The sequence below is a fragment of the Microtus ochrogaster genome, chromosome 1 (genome assembly GCF_000317375.1).
Source record: "Microtus ochrogaster isolate Prairie Vole_2 chromosome 1, MicOch1.0, whole genome shotgun sequence".
Classification (NCBI taxonomy): domain Eukaryota; kingdom Metazoa; phylum Chordata; class Mammalia; order Rodentia; family Cricetidae; genus Microtus; species Microtus ochrogaster.
The window spans coordinates 92,462,524-92,483,727 of record NC_022009.1 but is presented as its reverse complement, the minus strand read 5'-3'; positions in this window follow the sequence as shown (position 1 = coordinate 92,483,727).

Below are 21,204 nucleotides of genomic sequence, written 5' to 3'. Positions count from 1 at the left end.
GAAAGAAAAATGAGTAAATAGATATTACCAGTCACAATGCCACATGCCTAGAATTCCAGCCCAAGAGTCTGGCAGGGGATTATCCCAATGTCTAGGCTAATATAGATAACAGAGATATTCTGTCTCAAAATCAATCAACAAAAGTTTCCTCTTACGTCATTAATGTGTTGTGATCTTTGAAGACATGCCAAGGGCTATGCTCTACTCTGTTCCATTCACCCGTTTGTCTATTTGATGCCACTTTGCTAACTACACTTACAAAATTTAAACTAAAGAACCTCTAACTCCAGCAATATTACTTTTTCATTTATGCGAATGAGATCACCCCAAGAAATTTTAATAATTATCCAAAAGTAATGTCCTAAGAACATCAATTCTGTGGCATCTTGTTTAAAAAGTACATTGATTATTTTGATTAAAATCAAAAATAATCATGAAATATAATGTTGCTTCCCAAATGTCCTTTACAAAATAGAAAGTCAATAAAGTGTAGTTAACTAGTTTTTTTGTTTAAGTACTGAAACTTTGTTTCACATCATGGACACATTCACACAGTGCCAAAGCTGAATATCAAAAGCTAAGCATCATTGAACCAGACATCAGGCAATTAGGCACAGGCCAATCACACTTCCTTTTTATTTGTCATGGTTCTTTTGTTACTGTCAAGGTCAGTGGAATCTGTGGGAAGTTTATTACTTATCATTTTGTAAGCTGTACAATGAAAAATAATTTTTCATTGAGTAGGTTTTCCTCATAAGGTTGTAGGAGGGATGATGAATCTTACCTAAATTATTATTATATAAAACCAAGAAGCAATAGAAAAAACTGCTTGGAGGATTTTCAGTCTGCATTAAATTGATTATTTATGGTAGCTAAATTTGAGGCATATTTCTTGTCTTACTTAATATAGTAGAAATATTAGTTATAGAGATAAAAATTAATTAAAGGTTCTTTTTGATTTACAAAATGCTCTGAGAAATCACAGTGGGTTTTGTTCAAAATAAAGAAAAAAATACAAACAAAACAAAATGAACGAAAACAAAATCCCATCTAAGCTTGAGAAAAATGTCTGCGGGCTTGATTCTGCACCATCAATGTGAGGTTGAAATCCCAACGGTAGCAGGGAGCCCTGTGGAGAAGCCTTTCAAACATTACTCAGAATTTTACATGGCTTCAGTTTAGTCTAGGGGATTATGTCTAGGCTAGGGGTGGCTAGCCATTCCCAAGCTTCCTTAATTACAGTCTTCCAGGACTGTGCCTCTGGCAAAATTCCATCAGCCTCTGTGGTCTCTAAAAGCAGCCTCCCTAAAAGGCATATGCAATAAAATCTGTCAGGGGCCCTAAATATGTCTCCTTTCTAAGGAACCAGTGATTGGTGTATTAATCAAAGTATAGCAGTCAACTTAATGATCCGGTAATTAAAGTTTATATAGTGCAAGGGTAAGGATTAAGGGAATCCAGCCCAATTCCCCATGGATATTTTTCTTGGAGTAACTTCATAGGTGGAGGAGACACTAGCCGAGAGCGTGATGGGACCACCAGCTCTGACATGTACAACCGGAGTTACTTTTGTGGAAAAGAAGTGGCCGTACCCATGTCTGGGGCTATGGTTAGAATTTCTGCTGTTGCTGGTAACTCAGTTTATTTTTACAGAAGACTGGTGTTTGAAGATTGGGGAAAACGTCATCAGAAGATTTACGAACTAATGATGATCAACATGGCCAACAAGTCACATTGCTTTTGGCCAAACAGGATAAGAACTTGCTTTATGTGGTAGGCATTCTGCATGTTATTAATTTGGTTAGAGGCAGGCATTTAATTTTGTTAAATGCTCCAATAATTGTGGCTGGATTTCGGGCAAGCTGCTATGGTGGACCTGAGAAGAAATGCTGTCTGCTCCACCATTGGACCTCCTGGTGCCTGTCTTCTCCCTTGACTTGTGGTCATTTCCCTGTCTTCAAAACACAACACACAGCCTCAGTTTCCACCATCAGGCCGTCTTGTCCCTTGGTTTTGTCTTCTGCATTCCTCTTCTCGGAGACCCCTGCGATTACAGTGGGCTCTGCCTTATGACTGAGATAGTCTCATCTCAAAACCCTTATTTCATATCTGCAATGCCACTGACGCCCACAGCCTCTGGGAATGAAAAAGTGAAGATTCACTCATGTGTTAAAAGTGTCACATTCTATACATTTAATACCTTACTCTCCAGTTTGTAATTATGAACGTAAGAGGTATTGAATGTAAAGTATAAATTATTGTTTAACCTATCCTGTTAGTGGTAATATACGTGTTGTGTCCTTCAATAACAAATGTGCCTAATGAAACAACCCAATATGGTAAACACAGAAAGGACTGACCATCTAAGAACCGTTCTTCATACGAATCAGTCCTCTAAGAGGATATTAGAATTTTTAAATATCATGTAAATCGGGGAGGGAAATGGGAGGCTGGGAGGAGGTGGAATATAAGAATATATTTAATTTAAAAAAATAAATATAAATAAAAAATATGTAAATCTATTAGGACTACAAAAGAAGCTACTGGTAATAAAGAATGCTTTTCATGACTACAAAGGCAAAATATGTCAATGTAATTATGAACATTAAAAAGCTCCAACCCAGAGGAAAAAGTGAGGAAGAAATGACTTCTTCATGAGATTATTATGATATCATTTCATTTAATGTACTAATGTGCTTCCAATATCAACTGGTGTGAAGTTAATCTCCATCAATGTTTTCGTCAACTGTAGAAATAGGTTGTTAAGAAGAATCATCTACACATGAGCCATTCTTTTTTCCTCAGTATCTTTTCTTCTAGCAGATAAAGAAAGCAAAACTTCCGAGTTGTTTTGCTGGTATTTTTCATGTCATGAGTCCCGTTGACTTGCTAAGAACAATTTGTATACTTTGTGCCATTTTTATCTTGACTTTCAGAACATTAATCTTCTCAGGATTTTAGAAGTTCATGATTGACATCTTGAACATGAGCCTGTTCACTCTGTTTTCATGAACGTTCCACAGTTCATATCTTGAACTCTCTGCAGCATTTGATCAATATCTCACAGTAGCACTAGATCAAATGTCTTCAAAATAATGGTGACTTTTACATTTCCTTTTTGCTTCCTGATAATGCAAGGCTAGTCTTTGTAATGAACAGGTAACTGACCAACAGAGCACTTTAACACACTCATGGACCCAGTCTTTCTGGAAGGTACCGTGACTGCCCCATCGTCCCTGGTAACTGTAACTTTCTCATGATTCAGACTCTCTACTACCATGATATGAATACCAACCAGACAAGAATAGCAAATGACAAACATCTTCATTCCATAGAAAAGAATCGCTTTCACTGTACTCTAGATGGATTACTAAGGAGCACGTGGTTGAAGAGATAAAGGTCTCAGCAAGTGGAAATAGATGTCGGAATAAATCACCCTTAAGTAAAGCAAAAATTCGTGAAGAATTTGAAAGGACTGCTGCCATACTGGCTAGGATTAAAAAAAAAAAAAGAGTGACTGGAGAGCAGTTGGTTTCAGACTCCAAGAAAAATAAGCCAGCCTGAAAATAAAGAATGTCTATCATTAAAGTGGAAAAAAATGAAGAAATAAAAAATACTAGTGAGATTAAGACAAGATGGGAAAATAGCTTAACTAATTAAGCTCTCCGTGGTTACAGCAGGTCTTGGGGAGATCTCAGGCTATGATTTGGAGAAGTTATTGTACAGACCATAGGCGATGTTGGCTTTGGAAAGCGTATTTTAAAATATAAGACACTACTGGTTTAGGTAATGAGTTTCTACAGAATAACATCTAATTTGTAACTCTGACATGGGTGCAACTGTATTGACATGGGAAGTTGAGTGGTTTAGGCTTCTGTAGGGAGCTACACTACATGGCCTCTTAGGGTAAGGATATCTAAATCTATGCTGATTTACTTAGCACATGTATAACTTTGTTGTAATGTGATCTTTTTTTTTTTAGCTGTGTGACTAAGTAATAAATCATTGAACATATGTTCTCTGATTGATCGATTCTTACAGTGAAATGGGTCATTTGCTCCTTATTAAAAATCTCTCATGGTAATTTTTGTTTGCTTTAAATTGGAGATAATACTTTAGTGTACCTCTGGGTTTGGTGTGGTATTTTTGCATGTAGACACACTGTGTCAGTACTGACACAGGATACTGAAGACATCCATCATCTCGCACACTTGTCAGACTTGTGATGAGAGCACACTTGTCAGACTTGTGATGAGAGCATCTAGAATCATCTCTCGGTGCTGTTCACATGACACAGTTGGTGAGGTTGTGAACAGATCACATTTCTCTAGTTTACTGCTGTCCTAATAGCCAGCATCATTTAAACGAAGAGTTTGGAAAGAGGCCTGGGAATGGCCTGTGTTCTCCATCTCTCTTGCATTTTAAGCAAAAATGACAGAAAACCCATCACTTTCTATATTATTAACAAAAATATCCATTCATGTCTTTTTAGCATGAATGGTTACAGGCAGTTGGTAGGGAAACAGCTGAATCTAATGAAACAGTTCAGAGCAAAACCATGTAGTGAGAGTTGAAATGGAGTCATGCATCTTGTCTGCCTCTTCGGAGAAGTCCCCTCTCACTCAAACACGCGTGTCAGCAGTATTTTATTATGACAGTGCTGTTCGATTTTATCAGTCAGCTAAGCACCATAATTCCTGTGAACCAATGAAAAGGTTGGTGAAATACCAGATTGATTCTTGAGCAGCTAATGTAATAATGACTGAATCTAGTATGTTTTCATTTCCATTACAAATGGTGTCTGCCTTTTATTGCTAGAACATAATGAAAACTCAAAAGTATTTTAGTCACGTAAAATTTAAGAATCTTCTCCGCTTAATAAACGTTTTCATGAGTTAAAAATTGAATTAAGTCATAGCAGAAATTCTGACCAATTTCAGTTCTTACTTACCAAATAATTTGAAAAATGGAACATAGATAGCATAGAAAAAAGCTGTTCAACATGAGTATATGCACTTTATATTTCTTAAGACATGCTTCTTAATGAGATTCCAGTGCTCAAGGCATTAAAATGTTTGGTTTTCCGTACAATGGGAGGCTAGCCAGCAGACCCCCGTGAAACACTGCTCATGGAAAATAAGAATAAGCGGGAAGGCTCCATTAAGAGAGTGCAGTGTTTTGGATGGCACGAGTTGTGTGAAGTCAGAACCCTTTTCAGACCCTCGGGTTCTCCTTCACAGTGAAGTAAAGGGGGCCATCAGAACTGGGCTGCTGTTCTGTCAGCAGTGACTCGGGAGATTCTAGGGTTTGTTCATCTTTTCTACAAATTTCTCTCAAATGAAGAAAGCTGAGCTTTGCTGTTGTTTAGGTGTGAGTAGCGGGGAGGTCAGCCACAGAGAAAGGAGGCCCAAAGCTGCATGGCTGCAGAGAGGAACAGGAAAAGTCCATCAGTTAAATGCTTCTTTTTTCTTCCTTCGTGTTCTTAGTTGCAGTTCTAATGCATTACAAATATTTGAAGTCATATTTGAAGTAAAAGATGGTGAAGTCTAGCGATGGTGGCTTCTCAGGCTGTGTGTCTAGGTCTGGATTCACTGGAAACAGTTAAGACCCAGGAGACAACCCTCCACGGGTCTGTTTGCTGCTATCCTTACATTTAGAAAAATTAACTCCTAATATTCTCTGACTGCCAAATTTTAATTTATTTATTTTGGCAATTAACCAAGAGTCCTTTAATTTCTCTTCAAATGGACCCTGGTTGAACTGCTGAAAGTTTCACAGTGGAAAACTCAACACCCGTGCAGAATTTTTTTTTTCTATTAATCTAGGGCTGTCTACTAACTATATGAAGCAGTAAATAGTATCATATGAACAGTTCAGCCTCTAGAGTTTTAGAGCCTGCTACCTTTTAACATTCAATACTTTTAATGACACACACATACATACACACAAATGCAGTTCTCAAACATTGTCTCTCTAGGAGGACTGTGTTCCACAAGAGTCAATAATAAAAAAATTTGCATTTCAAAATATAGTAGCTATCATCTTCTCATATCCTGAGCATTAAAAAATATTAGCATTTATAAACCTGGAGGCTACTTACAGTCTACCTTAGATCCCATGTTTAGGCTGAGAACAAGATTTGAAACATGGATAGAATGCAGCCCAGCACTTTGAATAATGATAAATTCACCGCAGCAGTTTTGAATATTGAAGAAATTGCAAAATTCAGACCATTCACAAAATTATAGTTTCCTTTCATGCGTTCACAAACGTGGACATGCATTTCTTTTGATAGGTTAAGTTTGAGGTCGTGTTTGGCTCCCATCCTTCAGACATAGTCACCGTGAAGAACAGATGGAATATGAGTTTGGGACTCTTATGATTTTATCTTATTAGGTGGATAAAAATACTATAGTTTCTACTGCCTGTTCAAAAATGAAATATAACCAAACAGAGTGGTATAAGCTGTCCTAAATGTCAAAATTTGAAATGAATGACACTTCATAGGATTTTAATGCTGTATAAACAATGACAAACTTTCAACCACTCAAAAACACTCACTTTCTTTCATGGAAAACTAACTCTTGGTGACAGCAACCACCAGAAATGGCCAATCTCTTTTTCTCTGCAGAGGGGTGACTAAGAGGGTCCCATCTCTGAACATCTGGAATTCAACAGTAACCTGAGCTGGTCTGATTCTGTTTCAGGTCTGAAAGTGGAAGAGGAATATCACACCTCATGTTACTTCTGGGTTTCTCTGCACTTTCAGGCTCTGGAACACATGCAGACTTTAAGGTTGTCATAGCATCGGGCCAATCAAATGGGAAGATTTGACCTTTCATTGACCAAGTCACTGCATTTTGATTGCTATCTAGTTCCCATCCAGATGGCTCCAGCAACATACAAGTAAATGTCATGGAATACACACGTTTCTGCCACAATGAGAAACACACATGTATAGAAACAGAAGACATGCAAGGGCACCTGGGACTGTACAAAATGAACCCTGGCATCCTTTCCATTTTCAAATTACCTAAACATTATGGCTGCTTGACATTCACAAAAATGAATACTCACAAAACAAAGCCCCAAATGAAGAATATGTATCCATTGGTGACTCCAATCACATTCATTCAAGGAAAAGAACAATTCATTGTGTTTGAATAGTCTTCTTGAAGGCAATGGAAGCTCACTATTTTTTTTAATGTACTTAGGAATACGGAATCCTTTAATGTCTTTGCAATAATCATTTTCTTCATGAGAACATAAAGTTGAAGAATAACATGAAGATTCAAACTATGGAAAAATAATATCTATGCTAAAATTTAGATGAGATAAAGGCAACGAGAGTGGTATAAAGAAAAATATCTCTGATGATACGCTTTCAGGGTTTTCTTTCTTGTTTATTTGTTCTTTTGAAATAATATCTTACTATGTAGTATTAAATGCACTCGAACTCACTATAATTTGCCTGTCTCTGCTGTGTGATGGGGAAGCCCTGTTAACCAATCACACCCAGTTACGGTGTGGCTACCTGGAACCAAGGAAGAAAAAAAAAAACAGAGAGGGACCAGGTGCGCACTCTGCGCAATTCCCACTGGACACAGAGGAAGTCAGACTCCTCATTCTTGTGCTGTCAGTAACAATGCTTATATATGTGCATGTGTTTATGTATATTCATACGTATATAAAGCTTGTCTGTACCTTTAAGAAAAAGTAACCACCCCCTTCACATTTTAAGTCCTAAGCAAACTAAGTAGCAATCGAGCTGTGACTGCTTGAAATGGACTTCACTCTTCATCTCGGCCCCATACCCTGAACAAAGTGAATATTGTGGTTTGTTTCTCCAGAAAAGTCCTTAGATGGATGGAAAAGATTAAACGTTGATGGCAGAAAGAAAAACCATGGAGACAAGCAGAGAATGCTAATGAGGGTCTTCAGGAGAGGGGTCCCGGAGACTGAATGTCATTCTTACAGTCAGGTATCAGATAGGTTGGTACTGGGCTGGTGGGAACAGTGAGCTAGACCAAAATCTGTGAGGTGAAACATAGAAACATGAAGGGTGTGTTACATTCAGGAAAATGTGAAGTGCTTGGAAATGCTCCATGTAATATGTTTGCGAGAAAAACAGTAGCTAGGACTGGGATAAGTTTATTGCATGAAGAATCTCGTATCATTATGAGTGACACCTGGTCTTATAATGCAAGTTGCTGCCCTCAGAACGTTTTCACGTCCACATGGGAAAGTTTCATGCAAACAACCTCAACCTAAAATATGTATGTATGCTTGTAAATCTACTGTTTATCTAATTTCTGTTTATTTTACATATAGACATATTATATTTGCAAAGAAAACATGCATACTATAAAGTTTATTCTTTATAAAAAGTATAAATAGAAAATATGATATAAAATTGAAGTAGTTTTTATCACTTTATTCATAATTAATTTAGGATCACTCTCTTAGAAGTTTTTGCTAAGCATAGCTGTCCTGTTATGCTCAGTCAATATTTCAAGGAGGAATTTTGTTCTTAGGTAAATTCTCTTATTATTAATGAAATCTAACTCCAGAACCCATACAAACTTCTTAATAACTTTCTATTTTCCTGTCACAACCTTGCTGGTGGGGTTAGATTCCTACTCTTTCTGCATTTCATTGGTTAACTAGGTGTAGCCCTCAATGGCAGAAACATCTGTAAGAACCTCTGTTCCTTATGTACTGTGATTCTCCCAACTGTGGTTCACCTGCAGAAATTCTGACAAACTTTTGTCTCCTTGGTGATGGTATTTTATTCAAAAATAGACACTATACTCAGCAAATCAATATCCTTTGATTTTGTAATCTACAGAGCAGTGAAGGGAGCAGAGAGTAGCAATTAAATGACGCCAGCCTGAGTTCCACATGCTGGATTTTCGACTCATTGCCTTCATATAGAGCCTAATTACCCTAACTCTTGACTGCCAGATAAATCCACAAAGGAAATAAGTTGACTGCATATTCTTAATTAGACATCTAAAGAAATTACTTTAATTACATGTGCCTGTGTTTGTGCGGGGTAAATGCATATGGGTGCAGTACCTATGATGACCAGAAGGAGGAGGTGGATTCTGAGGACCTGGAGTTACATCTCTTCTCTTCCTGGAAGTTGAGAACTCAACTCAGATCCTTTCCAAGAGAAATATGAACTCTTAACATTTGAGCCATCTCTCCAGCCCTGGAATTATACATACTTTTGTTTTGTTATACAAATATTGACCATTTTAATATTTTCCACAATCTAATGAAGCATCTCAGGCATAGATTACATACAGGAAGATATCCCTGAACTGTTTCAGTACCAGTTGTAGTATGGAGCATTCCAGGACCGAAGAGAGAACTTGAATAGTTTGTAAATGGTGCAGAGGAGAGAGAGCTGAGTCCGTCATTGATGAAACTGAGAGTGAGTGAGATGTCAGAGTCACAGCAGAATTAGGTCTGTTAGATTTAGTGACGTATATCAGTCTGAGTAACAACGGGGGTGTCTAGGGTGGTTTCCAGTCTCATGACTTGAACACACACCTAAAGATGACAATCTTTATTTAGTGAAAATAGAACAATTATACAGAATGTCTAGGAAGTTACTTAACTAGCACTGGATGAACTTGTGATGCCTGTGCGAGGTGGAAGCAAAGGCTCTCTGGACTAGACAACAGCTCTGAACACAAGCCAATTCTGGAAACTAAACATAGAAGTCATTTACAGACAAGTCAAGATGACGACTTTGGCTCACAGTTAATGCACAGGTGTTTCAGAGCAATAATTCCTAGTCTTTAGTCATATTTGATATTAAAATCCTGGACCCTATTCTCACAAATGCCCATGTAAAAGTAACACCAAATATGCCACTTTAAGAATCTGATTGCCTCACAAGCCCCTCTTATTTAGAGCAAAACAGACTTGAAGGCTCAACAAAGATTTCTGAGGATCTAAGTTTGGCTACAACTCTGCCAAACTTCATACTTTAAGAAACGAAGGGCTAGAGATATGGCTCAGCTGAAAGAATGTTTGCCTATCATACATGAGTTCAATTGCCAGCGCTACATAAACTAGAGTGTAGTTACACACAACTCTAGTCCCAGCACAGAGGAGGTGTGTAGAAGAGACTGCTGGTTAGTTCCTGGCCGCTTAGCCCCGAAATAACCACACAGAAACTATATCTATAAAACATTGCTTGGCCCATTAGCTCTAGTTTCTTATTTGCTAACTCTTACATTTTAATTTAGCCCATTTCTAGTAAACTGTGTATTGCCACGTGGCTGTGGCTTACAGGCTAAATTTCTGTCCAGCTCTAGCAGGTCTATATGGCTTCTCTCTGACTTTGCCTCCCTTCTACCTTGCTATAGGCCAAGCCAGTTGTTTTATTCATTAACCAATAAAATCAACACATAGACAGAAGGATCTTCCACACCAGAGGTGAAGATAGGAAGGTAATCCTTGGGTATGTGGCAAGTTGAGGCTAGCCTGTGCTATATAAGACCTTGTCCTTAAAGAAGATAAATAAATGACTAAATTATTTATAGTAAGAACTGAAAAAGGGAAGACAATATTAATTGTTAATTTGGAAAGAGAGACTTTTGACAAAAATGTTCCAAATACATATGCACAAGCATATATGGATATCAATGTATGCTTCCTATGGATATTTGTGTCCATCTGTTTGTAGGAGCAAAGCAAATATGTGTCTATTAAATCTTCACCATGTGTGCTGTTCAGTGAATGAGGGTGTGGTTTCATGGTGTTGGAGAAATCTGAAAAGTCAGGGTAAGAAGAGATAATTGATGGAGTAGGAACTCTTCCAGGCCTGGGGATTAGAAGAAACTGAAAGGCTGCAGGCATTGTGAAGGGAATGGGCAATGCGCCAGATAGAAAAATCTCCTAGGATTGCCAAGCATTTGTGGTTACCTCTCAGTCTGGATGCCATAAATTCTCTGGGGGTACTAATCCTCAGGTTTGCCTGTATATCCCCTGTGGTGCACAGGGACATGGGAACAGGGTCTGTAGCAGAGAATACAGAGAACTGAATTATGCCAGCGCTTTTCAGGAGGCAGAAGGCAGGGGAATACAGACACAGCTGAGAAAATTTTTAGCTATCTATGTTTGTGACACCAAGGCAGGAACATATATTTCATCCTAGATTATTGGTGAATGTTGACTGATCAAGAATTCAGAAAAGCTGGAAGGCTCATAGTGGTGACCCCATGACACAAAGCTGGTTAAGGAGAAATGAATATGTAGGACTAAAAACCAATTTATTACTGTGCTTAGAGTAATGAACTTCTTAAATTTAAATGTGTCTTAAACCTCATAAAATGTAGTAGAAAACCACATGTCTTTAAAGCATATTTGTAGATGGAGAAATTGAATATGGAATCATAATCCATTATGCGATAATTTGTCTAACCCTAGATTCTTCTTAAGAATAAATTCTTTTAATTTTATCTCTATATACTATTTTCTTCAGGGATCAGTGCTTCCTGAGACATTGATGTTAGAACCACTTTATGAAATGACAGCATTTCTGAAGCTGTTAGCTTGTTCTTTGGTGCTCAATAAATTGGATCCCTTGAACCTAATTCTGTGGCCATATTCTAGCCTCTCCTCTTTGCTGTGAGTCTTGGGGTAAAGGCTAGTATCTGGACATAAATGTTTAAGGACTCGTCAGGGTTAGATGGCTTTTCTATTTGAAGAAGAAGACAAAGCATAGCAAAATAGAGCAAACCATTCCCAGAAAATGAGATTCACTACAGGTATGAACCGTACTGAAGTTGAAGTTCAGGGGTGCTGGTCTTTTTTTTTCTTTTTCTTCCCATACAACCTTGTGCCAGGTGTTAGACATGGCTCTGCCTGTGTGGTGAAAGCAAGATACCCATGGAACTGCTGAAGGAAACACAGGTCAGGTCATATAGCCCTGGCTTCCTCCAATCTCTTCCAAAACATGGTAGGAGGAACCTGGACAGTGGGTGAGAACCACACAAGGCGATGGCATAAAGACTCAGGGCTGACCAAAGAGTATGATGACTTGATGCAACAAAAAGAGAAAGACCAGCTTAACTTGGACCACTGGTTCCCATTTTCACAACACTCTTTTAGGATCAAGAGAAATGTGGTCTTGTCTCACTATATGTATATAGCATGTAGGCTTCATTTGGCTACAGAAGATCTGAGCCTCCCTTTCTCTTTTCCTGTGCAGAGAATACAACTTTAAATTTGCATTTCTCTTCTTTGAATGCAGCACTGATGCTTGATCTGTCTTTACAAATCGGGTGATTTGTTCTGCTTATTTCACAAAAGGAGCCTGGTGACCCTCTGTCCTTTAGGGTGTCACAGCGGAGGGCAGGAGGGCACAAGAGCATTTTGTTTTTCTCATGGTGAGCTCTCACAGGACTCCCAAGCATCCCCACAGAGACTACAAAACTCTGAATCTGATCAGAGACCACACAGTCATCAACCAACACCCAGATTTCCGTTAAGCAATCGCCCCTGACTCATAACATTAAAAGGGAAGGCTCCGTGAAGTATCTTTCAAGATTATGGTTTTGAGAGTGCTCCAGTTTCCCTGGTATTTTAAACAAAAGTGGTTTTACAGATAATGACAAACAAGTGTTACACGGGTTCAAATAGCAGACTACATTTCTGCTAGGCATGAGCTACAGAGCAGCAAACGTCCCTTTGACCCTAGTCTTTGGAGATTAAGAAAGCCAATTTGTCTAATAAATACAGCTATTTGCATATGTACCAGTTCATTTATTTATAACAAAACAAGTCAAGAGCAATTTACTATCATCATCCACATAATATAAGGCAGATATATTGAAATTTAAGAAATTTGCTGTCATCATGTTGCTAATGAATGGCACAAATGAAATTCAATGCCGGTTTACATGGATTGTCCTCGTTAAATCACAAAAGTAATAGTAACTGGTTAGTAAAATATTGAATCAGTTGTAAGGTATGTAAAAAATAACAAAAGGTATGTAAAGAAAAATAAAACGCAGGTAATATTTTCATTATAATTGTATATTTGTGAAAACATGAATACATTTATTTTAATTTAGAATAATGCCTTATGTACGATTCTGGAATGGCTTATAAGTATTCTCAATATGTATCTTATATGACTTAATCGTGCTTGTCACCAAATAGCAATTTTACAAATTATGAGTACTTGTGAGTACTCTAGAGTATTATTAATGAAAAGTAAGAAGAAATATTTTGAACAAAATTATACTCGCTATTAATTTATTTAAAATGCTCTCCTTTTAAAAATTAGAGTTTTTTAAAGTTTATTGAGATAAGATTTCTCTGTGTAACAGTCCCGGATAACCTGGAACTAACTCTTGTAGACCAGGCTGGCCTTGAATTCACAGAGATCCACCTGCCTCTGCCTTCTGAGTGCTGGGATTAAAGGTATATACCACCATGGCCTGGCTGAAAATAGATTTTTTTATCATACAATATGTCCTGATTATAGTTTCCCCTCCCATTACTCTCCCAGCCCTTTCCCACCTCCTCTCCAGATCTAGCCATTTCTGTCTCTCGATAGAAAAGAACAGGCTTCTAGAACATAACAAACAAACATGACAAAATAAAATAAAATCAGCTAAAGCAAAAACTATCATATTGATGTTGGACGTGACAACTCAGCAGAAGGAAAAGAGCCCCCAAAGCAGGCATGAGAGTCAAGACACACTTGTCCTCACAGCCAGTCCATTAAATATTTTAGTGTTATTCTCGCTACATATTTGATGAAAACACATTTCCAAAACATTGTTTTTCCCTTATGCAGCTGCAAACTCAAGTCTCTCAGAAAGCTCCATGTTACTGTGCTTTCTGTGATCCTTTTTGCCTTGATTAAATATTCTGACACTAGAGCAATAGTTTACATTAGTATTCATTTGAAACCACTTGTAAGCAATTCTTAGTTTGTGAGAATTGAACTTTCAATACACTGTAATGTGACTTTATCTTATAGAAACACTGTATAAATGACTATAGAGTCATTTATCTTTTTTAATTACATAGAAATTAGAAGTTTGAAACATCCCAGCACAAGGAAATGTTAAACAAAAAGAGCAAGGGGATAAGAGTCCAATTAACTTGGTTCATCCATGTACAATGTGCAGAAATGCTGATTTCACATGGTGCCCCAGAAAAGTGCAAAATTTTATATGTCAATAAAGGTGGCAAAAAATCCAGAAGAAGGAGATCCCCATATGGAATGAAGTCTATTTCCACAGCCTTTTTTCAACAATGCTTATGCTTTGATATGTCCATGCTGGACCTTAAATTGCAAGTTTTACATAATATTTTAATTTCAAATTTTAAATTTAAACCTGTAATTTAACCTGAAGAGGTTCCACGGGACTATTTACATCAGATAATTCCCAAGAAAAACATTCCATCGTCTAATAAAAATGTATGCTTTCACTCTGACTTACGTTTCAGGACCCCAGAGACATCAATGAAATTTATCATAAGAATCTGTATAATGAACTGTATTATTTAATTGGTTTTGTGTTGTTAAGAAATGTTCTTTTATGGATTAATGAGGTTCCTACATTTAATCTGAAAACTATTAGTTGCCATCTTTTGAGAATGCTGCAGAGGGGAACTTTATTTCTGAATGATTATTTTATTCAAATAAATACCAATTTAAATTTTTCCTAAACCATTGTATTTTTCTCCCTAACTCTGATGATGTCACTTATCGCTTGTCTGGGTATCATATATAATGATATGTGTCGTAAAATATACTGGATCACAGAAATGCCCCTCCATGCAACCCTACTAAGGACTGCCCATCATCACCAGATAAAAATCAATGAACAAAAGCTAATCCTTCACCCTAAACATCTAACTTCAGGATCTGCACAGTAACAAATAACAGATTTAAAAGATGATCTAAGTCAACAGTTAGAATATAGATAATATCTAGGGTACAATTAAATCCGTCCAGAAGAAAGCCAGACATGCTTAGAAAAGAGGTGAGATCCATTCCAGAGACACAACAGAGATCAGAGTTGAACTGGAAGTAATTTTAAAGTTGAAATAACCAATCTAAGTCAGGCACAAATTTTTTAGGAAAAATGAAATGAAAATGAAACCATGGTGCTAAAAAAATTCAATATTGTAAAACAAAAGCTCCATGAATGAACTTTAGAATTGAAATGACAGATGATAAAATCATGGAATTTGAGGACAGACAAATGAATTTGCTCAGTCCAAACAACAGAAGGAAAAGACACTAAAAATGAGCAAAGAGGAGAATTAATAGCAAATTTGCATAAACTCTCCCAGAAGAGGGCTCATGTCTACTCTAATTGAAAACCAGGTTCAGTATAAAATACAAATAAACAAAAGAACAAACTGCCAATAGGTTTCCAATAAATCTTCAACAAGATACTAAGCAAAGACATCAAAACAAAACGTAGCTTAAAAGCAAGATGCTTCAACATCTCTAATTTACTGTTGTTCCTTCATGAATACAACAGAAAAGGAAGACTGTCATTGGTAAGACCAAGAGCATGTAACAGAACTCACCCAATCATGATTTAAAGAAAGAGAACTATTGGTAGGAGATCAACAGAATGGAATTAGGTCACTTTAGCGAGTATCATTCATTTAAAACTACAATGTCTGGCAAATAGAAACTGCCTGCTTAAATGTCTTGCCCATTTCCATTCTCCACATCTGCAGTTTCAAAAGGCTTGTCTGTGACTGCTGAAGATGACAGCGGCGATGATGATGATGGCAATAGTGGGGATAATGAATTATTAATTACTACACACCTGAGTCCCTGCGGGGTCATTTCCACATACCTGTGCCTGTGTGCCTCTGATTCCCCTTATTTTGTATTTTCACTTAACTGGCTTTATTCCTCCAAGATCTAGCCTACTAATTTCCCTCAAACTCTCCCATCATGCCTCTTTCTTAGTTCCTGGTGCCACTGCTAAGACACACCATCGTTGTACAATTTAAAACATGGCTGTAGTATTGTTTGAATGATATCCAACTCCCTTTTGATGTTTTTTTCTCAAAAATTTCAAAAATTTTATCCTCTATACAAGGTACTGTTAAAGCCACTTTTATATGATTCCTGTTTATCACATTCTCCCCCACAACACCGCCCCTTTTTTTCCCCCACCTTTGTTAGTCCCTTTGTTCCCGTAGGCAGTTTCATTTCTATTCTCGTGTCATATGTACACACATGATTTTATGTACCTCTTTCAAATCTATGAAACCCGGAGGAGAAAAAAACATATGATCTTGGTTTTTCTGAAGCTGGCTTAATTTACTTAATGTGAATACCACCAGCTTATCCATTTTCCTGCAAATGGCATAGCTTTGTTCTTCATGCTTGAATAAACTTCTACTGTGTATAAAAAAAAAACTACAATCATGGAACAAATGTGCAGTTAATATGACTGTAGTTCAGGATGAAGGTGCAGGATGCTGAGACAGGGAATCCTTCTTCCTATTAAATGAAAGAAACTAACAACTTCCATGGGACACAAGACACAAATGCCTATATAAAACAGCTCTCAAACACCCAGAAAGTCTCTTGTATACAACATTACTGAATTTTATTCTTTTTTCATTCCTATTTCATAATTGAATATATTAAAAACAATGCAATATCTTGTTCCCTTTTAAGGCCACTTTTTTGCCTTTTATTGAATACATTGGACTATGAGCAGTGTGTTATGTTTCCTTACTGAGCTGTATCTCACTTCTTAATTTATGAATGACTGAAAATGTTAATATGTCAGCAATCAAGAGCTATTTCTTACTCCTGTGGGATAGGAGAAAAATGGTCTTTCTATGTGTCTCCCCTTTCCATTAGCCTATGTGTTGTGGAATATTATTCTAAGATGTGTTACATTTGTTTATGCTGTGGAACATTTAGTGATACAAAGATGGGCTGCATTCTTTGATATTGCATATGTTTGACTTTGTGAAGCTGTGATTCTTCATCTGTCTAAAACACCTGATGGTCTAACAAAGAGCTGAATGGCCAGTAATGAAGCAGGGGAAAAAATAGGCAAAGCTGGCAGGGAGAGAGAAAAACAGGAGGAGAAATCTGGAAGGAAAGGAGAAAAGAGTAAGAACAAGGAGGGGAGGAAGTCAGAGGCCACCCACCCAGCAGCAAAGCCAATCACAGAGGAAGAGTGAAAGTAAGATCTACAGAAGTAAGAAAAGGAAGAGGCCCAGAGGCCAAAGGTAGATGGGATAATTTAAGATAAGAAAATCTGGCTAGAAACAAGCCAAGCTAAGGCTGGGCATTGATAAGAAAGAATAAGACTCCATGTGTGGTTTATTTGGGAGCTGGGTGGCCCTCCAAAACCCAAAGTAATAAGAAGAATAAAACAAACAACACTGCCTTATGTCTTATTATATGAAGGCATTTAAAGAAAAGCATCTTAATTTGTAAATTTAATGTATCCCCCAAATGCACCATACACTGTTCTGGAGGGGCCTGCCTAGTGTTTATGAAATAATAAATCTGAAATTTTCAAACTACAGCCATTTATTCTGTATAGGTTTCTAAATAAAATCCCACAGATTAAAACACAATAGTTATAAATAATTCCCTTTGAGAGGGAGAAGCTAAACACAGCAGCTGCATTTGAGCTTTTCCTTAAATATTTATAAGCCTTGTGAGATGGATCATCAGTAATTTCGCTGTATTTGCTAAGTGGGCAGAGGCATCGCTTACAAGAATTAACTCCACATTTACAAATGTTAGAGCTCGTGAAGAAAATGGCTGTGGATTTTTTTGTTTTATTTTATTTTTTACTTGCCAATTCCAGTTCCCCTCCTTCCACTCCCTCTCCCCCAACCTTCCCTTCACCTCATCCCCCCGCCCCCCCACGACTGCTCCACAGAGAAGGTAAGGCCTGCCATGGGAAGCCAAGGAATTCTGTAGGCCCTCCCCTTCGTGTCTAGGCTGAGCACAGTTTCTCTCCATAGGAAATGGGTCCAAAAAGCCAGATCATCCATTAGGGATTTCATTGAATGTAGAGAAGAGTTCTTGTGATTTGTAAGCAAATAATATGTCTTTAACAAATAAATAACCAAAATAAGAATGAAAGATGTCTTGGTAAATAAATGGCCTTCACTCACCAACCAATCCTGTTAACCTAGGAAACTTCTGGTGAAATGGTTGAACTAAGAAATATACAGACAAAATACAAATCCTAGAAGAGAGAAATGGCTGAATGTGTATAGTAATTGTTGCCCCCTGGCACAGCCAGCTGGCAAACAATGACATGGAGACTGGTTATTAATTACGAAAGCTTAGTCTTGCTCACGAGCTCTCATGACTTAAACCCATTTATGCTAATCTACAGTTTTTGATGTTACTCATTACATCATCTCTCCAGGCTGCCCATCCTGCTTCCTCTACATCAGGATGGCCACTCTGACGACTTCTTCCCAGAGTTCTCTCTCTGCCCAGAAATTCCACCTGTCTTTCTTGTCTAACTATTGCCCATTCAGCCTTAAGTCACACCAATCACATCAATACTGTTGGGAGCAGTGAGACCCCAGATCCTGAATTTCTTGTAAACAACTTCTTTCCCCCTGATCTGAGTGCCTACAGCTGCTCTGAGCATGAGACCTTCAGGAGTTCCTGATGGCAGGAGAGTGGTTTCTGGTGGGTTTGGCTGGGGCGTCGCTATCTCTATATAATCTGCCCCTGAACACAATAAAGGGAGATTCTTGGGGCTTTGGTATCAGTGCTGAAAGGTCTGCGTGTCGGTCTGTCTTGGTGTCTGCATTTGTCTGTGTTCTCCACCTCCAGCCCCTTGCCTGAAGCTCGCAAACTGGGTTCTAGCGCACAGAGCACAGACACACTGGGCGTGGTGTGCGGCAAATACTTCTTCACACAATGCACAGATATCCCACAACAATTGCGGGGTGTAGATCTGTAACACCAGGACTTCAAAGGCAGTGGACAGGAGACTGTTGAGTTCAAGGCTGCTTGTATTTGCAAGGTGAGACCCTATAGACGGAAACGCTTTCTGCCTCATTATCATTCTTGTGTAAAGATTTAACCTGTTCTTTACTTGAATGTAAAGTCAGTAAACCTGTCGTGAGGGACTTTTTAGTAACAGTATGATTTTTATACTCCAGTCTCCTTATTTAAAACATTATTGGTTTATTAAATATTTTCATTTAATGCTATTTTTCTAAGGTGTTTTTTTTATTTTTTTATCTATCTATCTATTTATTTATTTATTTATTTATTAAAGATTTCTGTCTCTTTCTAAGGTGTTTTTAAGCACAGATGCCAGCTACAGCAAATATCTAGCTCACCCCTGGCCCCTATGTGCCTAAGCACACATGTGCAGCTTGATAGATAGGCACACTTACACACATGTACAGATTCATATAAACATGTGTGCACATCCCACATATATACATGAAAAAAACCATGAAAAGAAAAATCATAATGAACAACTCTGGTTGTTCAACAGGATTTATTTTACATGCGGTCAGTTGTATTGATCCTCGATCTGAAACAACAGTAGGAAAATCCACACTCTTGGAAGGGTTTCTATAATTCACTTTAGGAAATAAATGGAAAAATGAGCAGTCATAGTAAGACTTTCAGAAAGATGTAAAACCTTACAGAGATTCAGAGGGCAAAATAACCCCATTTGTTTCGTGTTCTATTCTTTTTTTTTTAATGTAATCCACAAAGCGTGTGCTCGGGTGCTCAGTTTGTTTTGTAAAAGTCTTGATGGTGCTAATTATGATGGAGGCCTCTTCCAGCACATCCCCATGAAAATCATTAAGAAAGTGGTGTGTACTTCCAGAAAAAATGGAAAAGGTTGCTGATTGGCCAATGCTAACAGTTTATTTACATAAATCATGACCCCATTAACTAAATGCTTTCTCCCTAAATAGCAGCAATTTTAGACTTGAATTATCTAAATAATTGACTCAATTCTTCATCTTGGCTCACCAGTATACACACAACCTTTGACTTAAAGATGAATATGAGCTTTTGTGAGTTTAGCTGACATTACCAAATTACTTATTTTCTTACTGATTTTTATCTAATTAGAGTCGTAATCTGAAATAACTTATGTTCCTTAACCCCACAGCAATTCGAGCCATTGCTGATTTTATGCTCAAATTCCAATCCACACACTGAGTATCAAGAGAACTTGGCCAGCGTGCAGAACAAAGTTGGAAAATGAGACAATGTTTTGTTTTATTTTGTTTTCCCCAACACATAAAGTAAAGTGGAAAAGAATCAGAAGACTAGAACTAGGCAAATGTGGAAGCCCGCACTTCCAGCAGGGGTTACTATAAGTCAGTTTATTACCTTTGCACCATTGATGTGGGACCTAACAGGATAACAAAAAGAAAAAGAAAAAAGAAGAAAAAGAAAAAAAAAGGAAAAGAAAAAAAGAAGAAGAAAAATATCTTCCCTACTCATACATTAGCCAGAAAGCCAATTGCTTGCTTTTCTGATTGACGTGATTTTTCAGTTGCTTTCTTGAATTTCATTCCCAGTGTTTTCTTTTCTGTCTTAACTTGGAGGAGTGGGAGGGGTGTTCTCTTCTGTGATTTTATGGCTGGTGTTCTGCTGACTTAGACAAGGGTAATTAGTCAGAAAACAATGTTATACTACAATGTAAACTTTCCCAGCCAAGAAAAGAAGATGTGGAATTTTTTCTTATCTAGAACTTGGCCCTGAGTTCCTAATTTTTGTCCCAACCAGATTCCCATTGTGTGTGCATCCCTAGACAATCACTGCCACCCATGATTAATTGTGTTGGTTTGAATCCTTCATCTACACAATATAGTAACTGTATGTCTGTGCATTGACTGACTCTGTTGTGATTCTCAGCAGGTTCTTTGCCTCTGGTGAATTGTGAACGAGAAAAGACAACCCGAGAGAGTTGGGAGTGGGTAGCCTACTACTTGGGGTAAAATAAGTTGCAGGATCTGGCTAAGAAAATTGCATTCATAAGGACAATCTGTGATTTCTTTGTCCTGTGATATTTAAAAGACAGTCAGGCTTTTAGCTCTTATCCACTGCCAGTGGGAGTGCAAACTAGTCCAGTTGCATGGAAATCTGTGTGGGCTTGTTATAAAACCTGAAGGTAGGGCTGCCTATGACCTATACACGCCTATGCAGTCCTATACACT